The 12,290-nt window shown below is 43.4% G+C and overlaps 1 protein-coding gene across 4 annotated transcripts in view; it reads right to left on the bottom strand.

The window, feature by feature from the left end:
• PLCB1 (phospholipase C beta 1) overlaps positions 1–12,290 on the bottom strand; it is a 702,230-nt gene that overhangs the window by 474,437 nt on the left and 215,503 nt on the right. Inside the window, exon 1 of one of the 4 annotated variants that reach the window (XM_063125316.1) lies at positions 224–568. The exons of the other annotated variants lie outside the window; for them this stretch is intronic. The gene's annotated coding sequence lies outside the window, so the exon portion shown is untranslated. Of the gene's footprint in view, positions 1–223; positions 569–12,290 lie in introns of those variants that run through there. 4 annotated transcript variants of the gene reach the window in all.

The raw sequence follows: 12,290 nt of genomic DNA, 5'->3' as shown, positions 1-12,290 counted from the left end.
TGCTCACGTCACTGCAAGAGCCATTACGAACAATAAATCAATACTGGTGTATGTGACAAAATCAGAAGCTTAGAACAACTCAGGCTGTGAGTTAATCAATTTTAATTGATTAATGTTAGATGAATTGATCGAAAACATTTTGATTGGTTAAAAGGCACCTCCAATTAATCAGGCAACAGCTTTTCTTTTTAAATCATTAATTATTTTTAATGAAAATACTTACGTAAAAGTCTTGGTGGAAGGCACCATCTTAGAAGAGGTGTTCTTCTTTCACACACAGGAGGGGATGCCTCTTCTAAGGAGGTGTCTGCTGTGACTTATTCAAGCATCATCAGTCAGGTGATTGCCCTAACGTGAACAACTGGCACAATTTCCCCAGCGTTAGTATAGCCTGGCCTAATGGTCCACACCATGAGCACAGTCTGAAAACTGGATTATGGTGCAGTAGCTATTTGCGTGAACATGGTATATTTCCTGGTTTATTTGCTTACTGAGAAAATTAGCTTCTGCCTGAATGGATCGAGCAAAAGCACCATATGTCGCTTGACAGGTGATGCATTCATGAGTTCTTTTGACTACAGCGTACAGCCCTCTCTTTAGAATCTGCCCATTTGGCGTCTCTGCTGCTGAACTGCAATAGCTCAATGGAAACATTTTCATCCGGCCCTTCAAATGACACAATTTTATAGGGCCTCTTTGCTAAATCGACACAGTAAGAACGGAATAACGTTTCAGTAATTTCTTTTAGAGATTCAAGTGCCTTGGTGACTTTTTGTACACTTTCACCGCATTTATTCCCAGTTATTGCATATGGCTGCAATTCAATCACTTTACCAAGCTGTCACTGTTGTACAGTTAAAATTAACCCAACGGGGTTGCTGGATGAGCCCAAGACAAAAATATATATATATAATAATTCCTTGCCATTTCCATTAACAGTGGGAGGAAAATAAAAACAAAGGCGTGTGTCCTGGTTCAATATAAAGCTTCCAAAGGTTTAAAGTGGTGGGGTTTTGATTGAAACTGCTGTTTCAACAGTAATGGATTCTCAAATAAAAAAAGTAGATCATTTACTTTCAATTAATGTGGGAAGTGCTGGATGAAAACTTTCAAGTTATATTGAATGTTGTGTAGTAATATTAGTAATTATTAGGGGTGTGCACGGACCCCCCCTCTCCGCTTCTCTTCCAGATCCGCGATTTGCAGATTGGGCCACTTTGCTCTGTCCCCGCTCCGCCTATGTCAGCTCCGCTCCACTGCGGAGCTCCGGATCCGGTTCGGAGCTCCGTTTCCCCCCCCCATAGGCTTGCATTAAGCTAAAAAAGTATACAACTTTTTTTCTGTTAAAGTTAGAAACCTCAAGATTGCCACCATGACACCTCATGGAGGTATACACACACACGCCAAGACTCAAAGCAATCCCATCATCCCCTGATTTTTGGGGAATTTATGAAAATCAGGCACCCCATTCACACCCCTTTCGATAGCTCCGTCAATGTGCACGTTAAAAACCTCAAACTCACCACCATGATAGCTTATCCAGGGATACACATGCACGCCAAGACTCAAGGCAGTCCCATCATCCTCTGATTTTTGGGGAATTTATGAAAATCGGGCACCCCATTCACACCCCTTTCGATAGCTCCGTCAATGTGTACGTTAAAAACCTCAAACTCACCACCATGATAGCTTATCCAGGGATACACATGCACGCCAAGACTCAAGGCAGTCCCATCATCCTCTGATTTTTGGGGAATTTATGAAAATCGGGCACCCCATTCACACCCCTTTCGATAGCTCCGTCAATGTGTATGTTAAAAACCTCAAACTCACCACCATGACAGCTTATCCAGGGATACACATGCACGCCAAGACTCAAGGCAGTCCCATCATCCTCTGATTTTTGGGGAATTTATGAAAATCGGGCACCCCATTCACACCCCTTTCGATAGCTCCGTCAATGTGTACGTTAAAAACCTCAAACTCACCACCATGATAGCTTATCCAGGGATACACATGCATGCCCAGACTCAAGGCAGTCCCATCATCCCCTGATTTTTGGGGAATTTATGAAAATCGGGCACCCCATTTGCAGACGTGGACTGTTCTCTGACATTTGGACAGATAAAAAAAGGGAAGTGGGCACACTCACAGATGCCACCTAGACCCACAATCATGCCAAGGTACAAGGCAATCCCATCATCCCCTGATTTTTGGCGGGGCTTAAACCTGCAGACAGCTCAATGGGGCCATTTCAAAGGAAATCCCAACATGCCATGAATTGGGGAGTAGAGATCAACCTAAATGAATCTTCTTCCACACTTGAAAAATGGATTTGGAACTTCCAAAACTCTAAGTGAGCGCAGGAAGGACTTCTCCCCTGAGTCAAAGCCAGACACAAACCATCCCTGCGAGGCGGGCAGGGGAGGAGGGAGGGAAGGCAGGCAGGCAGGCAGCAGACATTTCTGGGGGCATAAGGAAGTGAGCCAAGGATAAGCCAGTAACGCATATAAAATGGAATAAATAAATAAATAAATAAACAAAGGAGGGGTGGAATTAAAAGCAGCAGTGTTACTGAATAAACAACAAGAAGAACTTTTTTAAAAAAGGCTATATCTGTCTTTTACCAGTAATAAGGGGGTGAGAGAGTGAGGGCACGTCCACATGCCCTAGGGGAGCTCATCCCCTTGCACCACATCTTTTCAGTTGTTCCCCAAAGTTAGGGTGGGTAGCAGTGCTCTCTTATTCTTGGCTTAGTATATGATTTCAGGTTGTGTTTGTGCATTTGGTGGCGCTACTGTTTTAAAAAAATACTGGGAAAACTCCGTTCAGAGTAGAAAGAAAAGTTTCCCAGAATCCCAAGTTACCCGTTTTGCCTATCCCCTCCTCCAACTTTGGGATCATGTGATCATGACCAGGAGTTAACTCTGCCCCTCAGCAATCGAAAAGGTAATCTTTTCCCCGCCTTTACCCTACTTTTTAAAAAATTCTAGCAAGCGAACCGCACCATGCAGAGAGCTGAGAGTAGGCTCAAAATGACCCCCAGCCATGACTCTCTAAGCACAGGAAGTTTCAGAAAGATAGCTTCAAAAACAACACAGTTATCCCCTTTTCTTTTCCGCAATGCAATCCTATGGGCGAAATGTTTCAAAATGGCGATTGGATCGGTCCGTGGAAAAAGAAGCGCTCCAAAAATGGGTGCTTCACCTTGCTTCTAGGGGTCCCTGGTCCGCTGGGCAAGGCGGAGCAGGCCAATTCGCTTCTGCTTCTACGCTTCTAATCGGAGAGGAGTACATCCCTAGTAATTATGCCATATGTTTATCTTTCAAAAAACAGTAATTCATGTGGTCAAGCTATTTTACATGGCTTCTACAGTTTCTCTCTCACCCAGATAGGGTTTTATGCAGAGTGGATTTGACTTAAATCAATTTGATTTAAATCATGATTTAAATCACTATTCAGAAAGACTTGATTTAATCATGTGACTTCCCTGCCCCCCCCCCAAAGTGCACTCTTCCTCGCTATAAGCTTAATACATATTTTACAGAACTCAGAGTTACCAAAGACTCCTTCTTGCTGGTATAATCTTAATATTTAGAAACAGATGAAGATTTCATTTTTAGAATAACAACTTTTCAGATAGTTTTACAGTTACATCAAAAAAATACTGATTTGGTTATAGTAGAGCCTTGTGTGGCGCAGAGTGGTAAGTGGCAGTTACTGCAGCAGAAACTCTCCCCACGGCCTGAGTTCGATCCCAGCGGAAGCTGGTTTCAGGCAGCCGGCTCGGGTCAACTCAGCCTTCCATCCTCCCGAGGTCAGTAAAATGAGTACCCAGCTAGCTGGGGGAAAGGTAACTGCGACTGGGGAAGGCAATGGCAAACCATCCCGCTACAAAGTCTGCCAAGAAAATGTCAGCAAAAGCAGGCGTCCCTCTAGGAGTCAGCAATGACTCAAGTGCTTGCACGAGAGGTTCCGTTCCTTTCCTTTCCTTGTGTTTCCTATTAGAAACACATCATAGATAGATAATTATGAAATTATTGCGAGGTGAACGATCTCCAGTTTAAAAGGTTAATCATTCATATTTGGACAACTTTTCTGCTGTACTTTATTGGAAGGAGAAAAATAATCATTACCTGAATGGATTAATGGAATTCATTTACCAAAAAAATTAAACATTGCATTGAATATAAAGCCTAATGCTACGTAATTAAAAACTAATCCTTATTTCATGATGAATAACCTTTGGACTATAATGTATCTTAAATAGAAAACTATTTTTAGATAGATTTTTCCTCAAAAAGCATTTTATTAAAAAAAATTAAAAAATCCGATTTAAATTAAAAAAAAACTGATTTAAATAAAATAAAACCAATTTAAATTAAAAAAATCCATTTTAAAATAATAATAATAAATCATTGATTTTTATTCACCCTGGTTTTAGGTTTAGATTATATGGCAAACATGGCCCATGTTAAACTTCATTTAAGGTTGGAATCTTATGCATGTTTAGACAGAAAAAAGACCTACAACTCCCAGCATTAATGCAACGTAGGTAACACAGAAGTTCATTATTCAATATAAAGGCAGGAAATGAATAATGAATACATTTAAGTTATTTTAAGCATTGGGGGATTTTTACAAGAAATCGTCCATGTGTTCTTTTCTGTTAAGCAAAGATTATTAAAAACTCTTAATAATCTAACTACAGAAGGCAAAAGAATAATTCTGATTCTTGCTTCTTTAAATGCAGTCAGTTGACCTGTGTGCTGACATTGAAAGAGGCATTTGTGGAGGGTACAGATTCGTATTGCTTATTTTCCGCACCAGAGGTTATTAAGGGCACAGTCCAGCCTGAGTGAAGTATGCTTTAGACCGGGGCAGCAGGACATTGCCCAAACAAACAAACAAAATCAGTGCTTAATTTTTCCACAGCAAATCTTCCATTCATAAGTTCATTAGAACCAATGAATGGATACCAACTGCATGGCAGTTTCAATGTTATAAATTAATATTCTTTAGGGAATCTATCCTTAGCAAGTATGTGAGAGAATACATTGATGTCATTGAAATACATATATGACCCTGTGTGAAATATTATTATTAATTACTATTATTATTTACATCATTTATATACCAGTCCGTATCTAAACAGATTCTGGAGCAGTGAACAATAAGAAATAAAATAGTACAAAGAGAACTAATGTGAAGTGAGGAGGAGAAAAGCCGTAGGTACTTTAATTTAATTAGGAATTTGGTGGCAAACAATTTTCAAGCTGCTGTTCTTCCTTGAAGTCAGAATAAACACTTGGAAAAGTTTCCACCCCAAACTCAGTAAGAAGCTTCTATATCCTGGCAAAGATAGGCCATTCGGAAGACCACATAGCTTTTCTAAAACGGTTTCCTCGGTTTATTACAGCATTTTAGATTAAACCTTTTACTGGATTTGATTCTGCTCCCAGAGAAAGAGCACCAGCTCGAAACATCCCATTAATTAACCGTTAGCACCCAGTCACACTCCACATGAATGCATCCTGGCTGTAAGCCCGACAGGAACTCTGCCTACTCCTCGGGGGCCTGTATAGGAGGCCAATTTGAGGTATAATCAAACCCTCATTTTAGGCTTGAGCACAACAGTTTATAAGGGCCTCCAGAAGTTAGATTGGCATAGTCATGGCTCAGCGATGATGTTTACAGTGTATGCTCTTTTCTCTCTAAGTTAACTTTAAAAACAAATAAGGAAATAAATAAAAATTCAACGTCGTCTTGATATTAACACAGGAAGACAGTCCTGATAGCACAGGTAGTATTCTTGGCTCCAGGACATCAAACATCACAGAGGGACTCTTGAGCATAAGGAGGTGAATGCCCAGAAGCTGTCACTGTAGGGAAGGTGGGGAAGCCACATCCCTTCCTCAGCTCGTAAAACAGGAAACAAAACTGGAACGCCACAAGAAGTAAACAATTGGTTCTTAAGATTCACAAAGGAGTCTTTGGAAAGGTAATTTCCTTGGCTGTAGGTTTCCCTGTTCCCACCTTACACAAACAAGGACCTTATTAAGCAGAGTTTCCATTGGAAAGCCAAGCTTTTCCCCCCAAAATGGAGCTGCTGTGTTGTACGTTGGAGAGAGCTGCTTCTGAAAACTTAGAGAAACAGACAGTTGGCAGATACAGCTTCTCATATCTAGGACTTGATAAAATATGTCACTGCCCCTGAGCACCCGAAGAGCTTCTCCACATGAGCGATGTGTTGCACGCTCTTGATCAGTCACTCACAGAAGTTTGCGGTTCCTTTTCATGATGTCATCAGCCTCCGATGCCTCTCCTGCCGTTTTCAAGTGGGAATCCGCCATTTTATAAAACCCCGAAACTGTTGTAATAAATTGGAGTCGTGATAAAGCAGCACCATCTGCTGGCGGTATAATTGAAACATATGGGAAGAAACCAGCAAAAGAAGGTGGGGGAAGCCTGTGTATTGTGCCAATTTTTAAACCCGTGAAGTCTCTGGAAGACAAAGCCTCAGTAAGGCTGCAGGATTTTGCTAAAAGTAGAGTAGCCCAAAAGGACAGAAGCTCTGTCATGGATTAAAAAAAATGGCAACCCCATTTTGAAGGGTTTAGCAAGAGATCAAATACAAATCTGAGATTATTTTTAAAGAGAGACTTCCCTAGCCATTTCTGATACAAAATAAACACCCATATTAACCATATCTGCCTCATAAGCAGCAGCTCATGTTGAAATATTGCTCAAAGCAATTGTCTTGTTAATAGCTTGAGCAAATGATGTCCTTTGGTACATTTTACTTTTTACTTAGGTAATCTTTGGAACGCTCCCCAGTACTTTCACTGCACAACTACTATAATGAAACAGTTTCTCCGTTGACCCACTGGTTTAAAACCTGCAAGATGCAAGTATGCTTAATTAATTGCTTTGGGGTCGCAGGACTTCACAAGATTGGACATGTCTGCATTTGACATTTGACACTGAGCTGAGATGTATCCCCCAGTAATCAACAGCATGCCCCTCAGGATTCAACAACATTGATACAACGGCAACTATAAGACCGTGACTTTCCAGCATCTTCTGACATGCTCCGAGCCATCCTAAGACATATGTCGATGGACTGAAACCAATCAGTTTGGCAGAGGAAAGACTGTGCCCCTGACAGCCTTGTTTTGGGAGGCGGGCCAGCTTGCTTCCAGAAAGATAAGCATCCCTTCCCCATTATAGCTGCACAGATGGGACAACCATTTCTAATGCCTCTCCACCTCCACCCCTAACCAAGAAACTGGGCTCAAGACAAAGAAAGCAAAGCATCCTTTACCTGCATCGAGCTGTGGAAAGCTGTGGTTGTCACGTTACCACATTTGATATTTATTTATATTTATTTATATTTATTTATTTAAAGCATTTTTTATAGCTCCGCCTCACCATTTCTGGCATCGAGGCACTTTACAATAACATATAAAACAATTCCATTAAAACCCTCAACCCACATTAAGACAGTTCCATTAAAACCCTCACCCTCAAACCATTAAAAGCCCTCAACCCCAATTTAAACCACCCCCTCCCCAAACTCTTGTGAAAATAAAAACGCCTTACAAAGGCGTTTAAAGCAGTTGAGAGTGGGAGCCTGTCTAATCTCCAGGAGCACATTATTCCATAACCGGGAGCCAGCCACTGAAAAAGCCCTGGCCCCCACACATTCCAATTTGTAGTGGGGGACCATCAGGGCACCCTGCTCCTGAGAGCGAGTCTGCCAATGGTGAGACACAGGAGAAAGGCGAGTGCTCAGGTATCCAAGACCCAAGCAATGCAGGGCTTTATACATGGTCAACAAGACCTTGTAGCGCACCCTAGCAGCCACCGGCAGCCAATGGAGCTCTTGAAGCACCAAAGTGATAGAAGACCACTTTGGGAGCCCCTTGACCAACCTGGCTGCTGCATTTTGAACTGGATTTGCTTCAAGGGAAGCCCTGTATACAACAGGTTGCAATAGTCCAGTCTGGAAAGAACCAGGGCCTGGACTGGGGTGGTAAGATCAGCCTCTGACAGAAAGGGGCGAACTTGGCGGAGCACATGGAGTTGATAAAAGCAACTCCGAACCATGGCCCCCACCTGTGATGACATAGGTAGGGACTGGTCAAGAATAACACCCAGGTCCCACATCTCAGTCACAATCCTTGGTCGGATTCCTGAAATAGGCAGATCTACGAGCTCCTACCTCAAATGACATAACACTGGCAAGCAATGGCTTAAACAAGAGGCACCAGTATTCCCCCACCAGCACGATTTTCTCATCCATCACCGAAGCCAATGATCAAGCTGAAGCAAGGCACAAGGCTAGACCTGATGCTCCAGGTGGGATGTGCCCACCGGGATGTGCCCAGCTGTGGATGCGAATATGGTGGGGGCAGAAATTAGCAAGCTGAGAGGATGGGAGAAGCTGCAATGCATTGGTGGGGAGATGGGTCAAGGCAAGCAAAATGACGTGGAAAGGACAGGGTGAGAGTCATGGGGCATGTCTACACTAGGACCTGGAGGGGGGAGGATCTCACGATATGCTGATCACGAGATCCTCCCCCTCAGTCTACATGCAGCACACAATTTCCCAGGAGGAAGAGGACGTCATGCCCGCCATTTTTGTTTGTTTTATTGGAAATGAGCACAGGAGTGCTCCAACGCAAAAGGTAATTCTTTTTTAAAAAAACCTCCTGCTCCCCCCACCTCACCCCCGATGGGCATGGAGCACCAAAGGAGCTCTGTGCCCAGTTCCTGCCTCCTCGCAGTTACTCGCAAGGAGCCATGACAAACTGGGACGGCCGCCCACACGTCCCACAGTCTCGGGACGATCCCAGGACCATGGGAAAAGCTGGGATTAAAGCTGTCCCGACTATCCCGGGGAAAGGGAGGGATCATCCCATGGATGGGGTAGGGCTGAAAGCCCTGAAATATCACACTCTCTCACACACACACACACACACACACACACACAGAGAGAGAACATAAGCACATAAGAATCATGCTGTATCAGACCAAGGGTCCATCTAGTCCACTACTCTGTTCACCCAGTGGCCAACCAGCTGCCAACCAGGACATCGGTGCAACAGCACCCTAATGCCCATGTTCCCTAGCAACTGATGTAGATAGGCTTACTGCCTCTGATATTGTAGGCACCTTTACCATTCATGAAATGAATGAGTGTATGGCGTCTGATACTATGCACATTTCTTTCTGGGCTCCCCGAGATTAAACAAAAATCACTTTTGTTGATATTATTTGTGGTTCTCCCCTCACTGATGTTCTCCCCCCACCCCCACTCCACACCGCTGCTTCTTTTTCTGTCTGAGAAGTAACTCCTCGTAGCATTTCAATCACGATGAGAAAATACGCCACTGAGAATTGTATCCCCTTGCCAACTGCCCATTCATGGCGTGACAGAACTGAAAGACTATAGTTCAAACAGTTGGCAGGTTTCTCTCCCTAGCTGCTGTGTGCTAAAATGCAGCTCATCACTGGATGCCCATTTAACGCCCCTGAAATTCTCGAGATCCATTCTTATAGCAGCAGAAAGCCCCAGTCTGATTGCAATGCTTAAGTTTCCATAGATGTGTAATCCGCAGGGGGCTAAATGCATGAACCAAAGGCACCACATCTCGGCAAGGCTTCAGTACTTTCTCTTTTTAAAATAACTCTGTTTTAATGTATATTTTGACCTTCTCTGAATCCCTCTCAGTACACTAGTACTGGGGTTTGGTACATGTTTCCTTGGGCTCATCTACACCAAGCAGGATATTCCACTATGAAAGCGGTATATAAAAGGCAGGAGCCACACCAAGCAGGATGTAGCAGTATGAAAGTGGCATATGGTATGGGTCAATGAGCCCCAACAGTTTTCCGTGCACTTCAATACCGCTGTAAAGCAGTTGTGTGGCTCCTGCCTTTCATATACCGCTTTCATAGTGGAATATCCTGCTTGGTGTAGATGAGCTCCTTATCATTCTATAAGCGGCTGTATCCATGGTATTCCCATGTGGATATCTGAACATATTAAGCTGCTTTATATTGGGCCAGAGCCCATTGGTTTGGCTTGCCAGTACTAGGGATGTCAAATTTCCAGAAAGTCTGAGGCCATGAAGGAAGTGAAATTCCCTCCCACCCCTCAAATGTGAATTGTTAATGATTTTGGACTTTCCGGTATAGCACAGTCATTTGAGGCTTGTTGGTACATCTGATTTTGATGTGTGGTTTGCAACATGCTGGGTATTGCTTCTCTAAACTACCCACCTTTCTTTCCGCCATTATCTGTCTTGCAATGCTACTCCTCTGCTATGGAGCTACTGGGTTGGAGAAACAGGGGGAAATGGAGTGAGTCCTGCCCACAACTTCAAGCGAAGTGAGTAAAATTGTCAAAAGGGTTTGCCTTGAAACTGGCGCAGGATCCTTTGAAGAATGAATGCCTTGATAATTTTATCACTTAAATTATTATTATTATTTATTAATAATAATTTATTTATTTATTATTTAATAATTATTTAAAAATTATTTAAAATTATTTTAAAAATTATTTATTATTATTAATTATTATTACTTATGAGAAATATGTACTGTGTGCTGCCTAAGTCTGAGTGTGGTTCAGGTGTGCACTAATATCTGGTGTGCACAGATATTTTGACACAAAACATACAAACAAGCCCTGGGAAATTCTCACTCCCGCCACCAATTCTAACAGCAGGTAGCGTGTTGGACTAGAAGTTCCCAGTCAGAACCATGTGCGCTGCCTTGGAGGAAGAGTGGGATTATAAAAGGAAAGAAAGAAAAGTTCTCTGGAGAAAGGGGTGGGTGGGTGAAATCCCAGCAGCAGCAGCAGCAGCGAATGGCTGGATGTGTGATGCTTCCAGGGCAACCACAGTGATGGGCACTCTAGCTGTCAGGCAGAAAAGTGGGCAGGGTTAAGGACTACAGAACTCTAGTGATGCAAATATCTTTGAAGGGAGGCTAACCCTTTATTGAAACAACGCAAAAACCAGTGTTCAACACGTTGCTTTATGAGCAACATCACACCTACATTTTTGTCCTGGTTTGCCCCCGCGTTATCCACCTTCGTTTCATTAGCGCATCAAGCACTGGTCACTTTCACCTGTGCATGTTGTTGTGCTATTTCAGCTCGTGCATCTTTTCACCTGGGCTGGCTTGCACTTCCTTGTATTGCTACTATTCCAGCAAAATCTCCTCTCCCTATTGCATCCTGCCCTGCCACCTCCCTTCTCCTTCACCCTGCAGTTCATTGGTGGTTGTGGTTGTGAGGGACATTGTGATGGACGTGAGCGCACTCCCTCCCCACCCTCTCAATTCTGTTTCTTCAGTCTAATATGTAAGGGATTTGGGGTTTTATCGCCAGTTTCTGGCATTTGAGTTGCGCGGGGTGCAACATCTTTCATTACACCAGCTGCTCGCAAACTGGCGCCTGGTGGCAGAAACCATTTTTTAAAAAAAATTCTGCGCAAATACAACAGTATGCAATCACAGCAGCCTGAAATGATGCAATTATGGAAAAGCAACATACAATACTTTCTCCTAGGATCGTATTAAACACTATAAGTGAAAGGGGTTGTTATTAGCAATCAGCAATTGGTGATGGATGCTTTTGGGGAACTACACAATAAATGGAAAGGAGATTTTTAATAGGAGACAGCATTGGCGATTTGGGGCTTTATCGGGTGCACCTGTTTTTGCCATTTGAGCTGCGCAGGGTGTTTATGCGCCCATGCTCCCTCCCCCTTTCTGGTGGTTGAGCGATTGGATAGACATCAGGGTGGATAGGCGTCAGGGTGTAGTTGCGCAATTCCACCTGAGCATCCGTACAGCAGGTAGAAAAAAGAGGAAAGCTGAAAGAGAGAGGGAGTTGGAGCAGTGAAAGTACGGTTGACTGTTCGTTTGTTCCACCAACTCAGCATGCGTCCCCAAGCAGAATGAGGAAAGGAATTCAAATGGTGCACTGAAGAACCACCCCATCCTCCTCTTTCATCAGTGAAACTGCCCTTCAACACACATGCCCCTAACAAAAAAAACCGGGATGTGCCGATAGCACAAGGACAGCTTTACACAGGGACGGAGGAGTGGTTTTATTGTGCATGGAGGGGGGAAAACCTGACTTTCTCCGCTCCAAAATAAGATGGAAAAAGAGGGGAAGAGGTGAGATGAATGCAGGACAGGGACGACGTCATGTGACTACTGTGCTGCAAAACCACATACCAGGCCTGGCGAGAGTGCGATAAATCGCTGGTGTG

The sequence above is a fragment of the Elgaria multicarinata genome, chromosome 4 (genome assembly GCF_023053635.1).
Source record: "Elgaria multicarinata webbii isolate HBS135686 ecotype San Diego chromosome 4, rElgMul1.1.pri, whole genome shotgun sequence".
NCBI classification, from domain to species: Eukaryota; Metazoa; Chordata; class Lepidosauria; order Squamata; family Anguidae; genus Elgaria; species Elgaria multicarinata.
The sequence above is the reverse complement of the archived record's forward strand: the minus strand, read 5'-3'. Positions and strand labels throughout refer to the sequence as shown.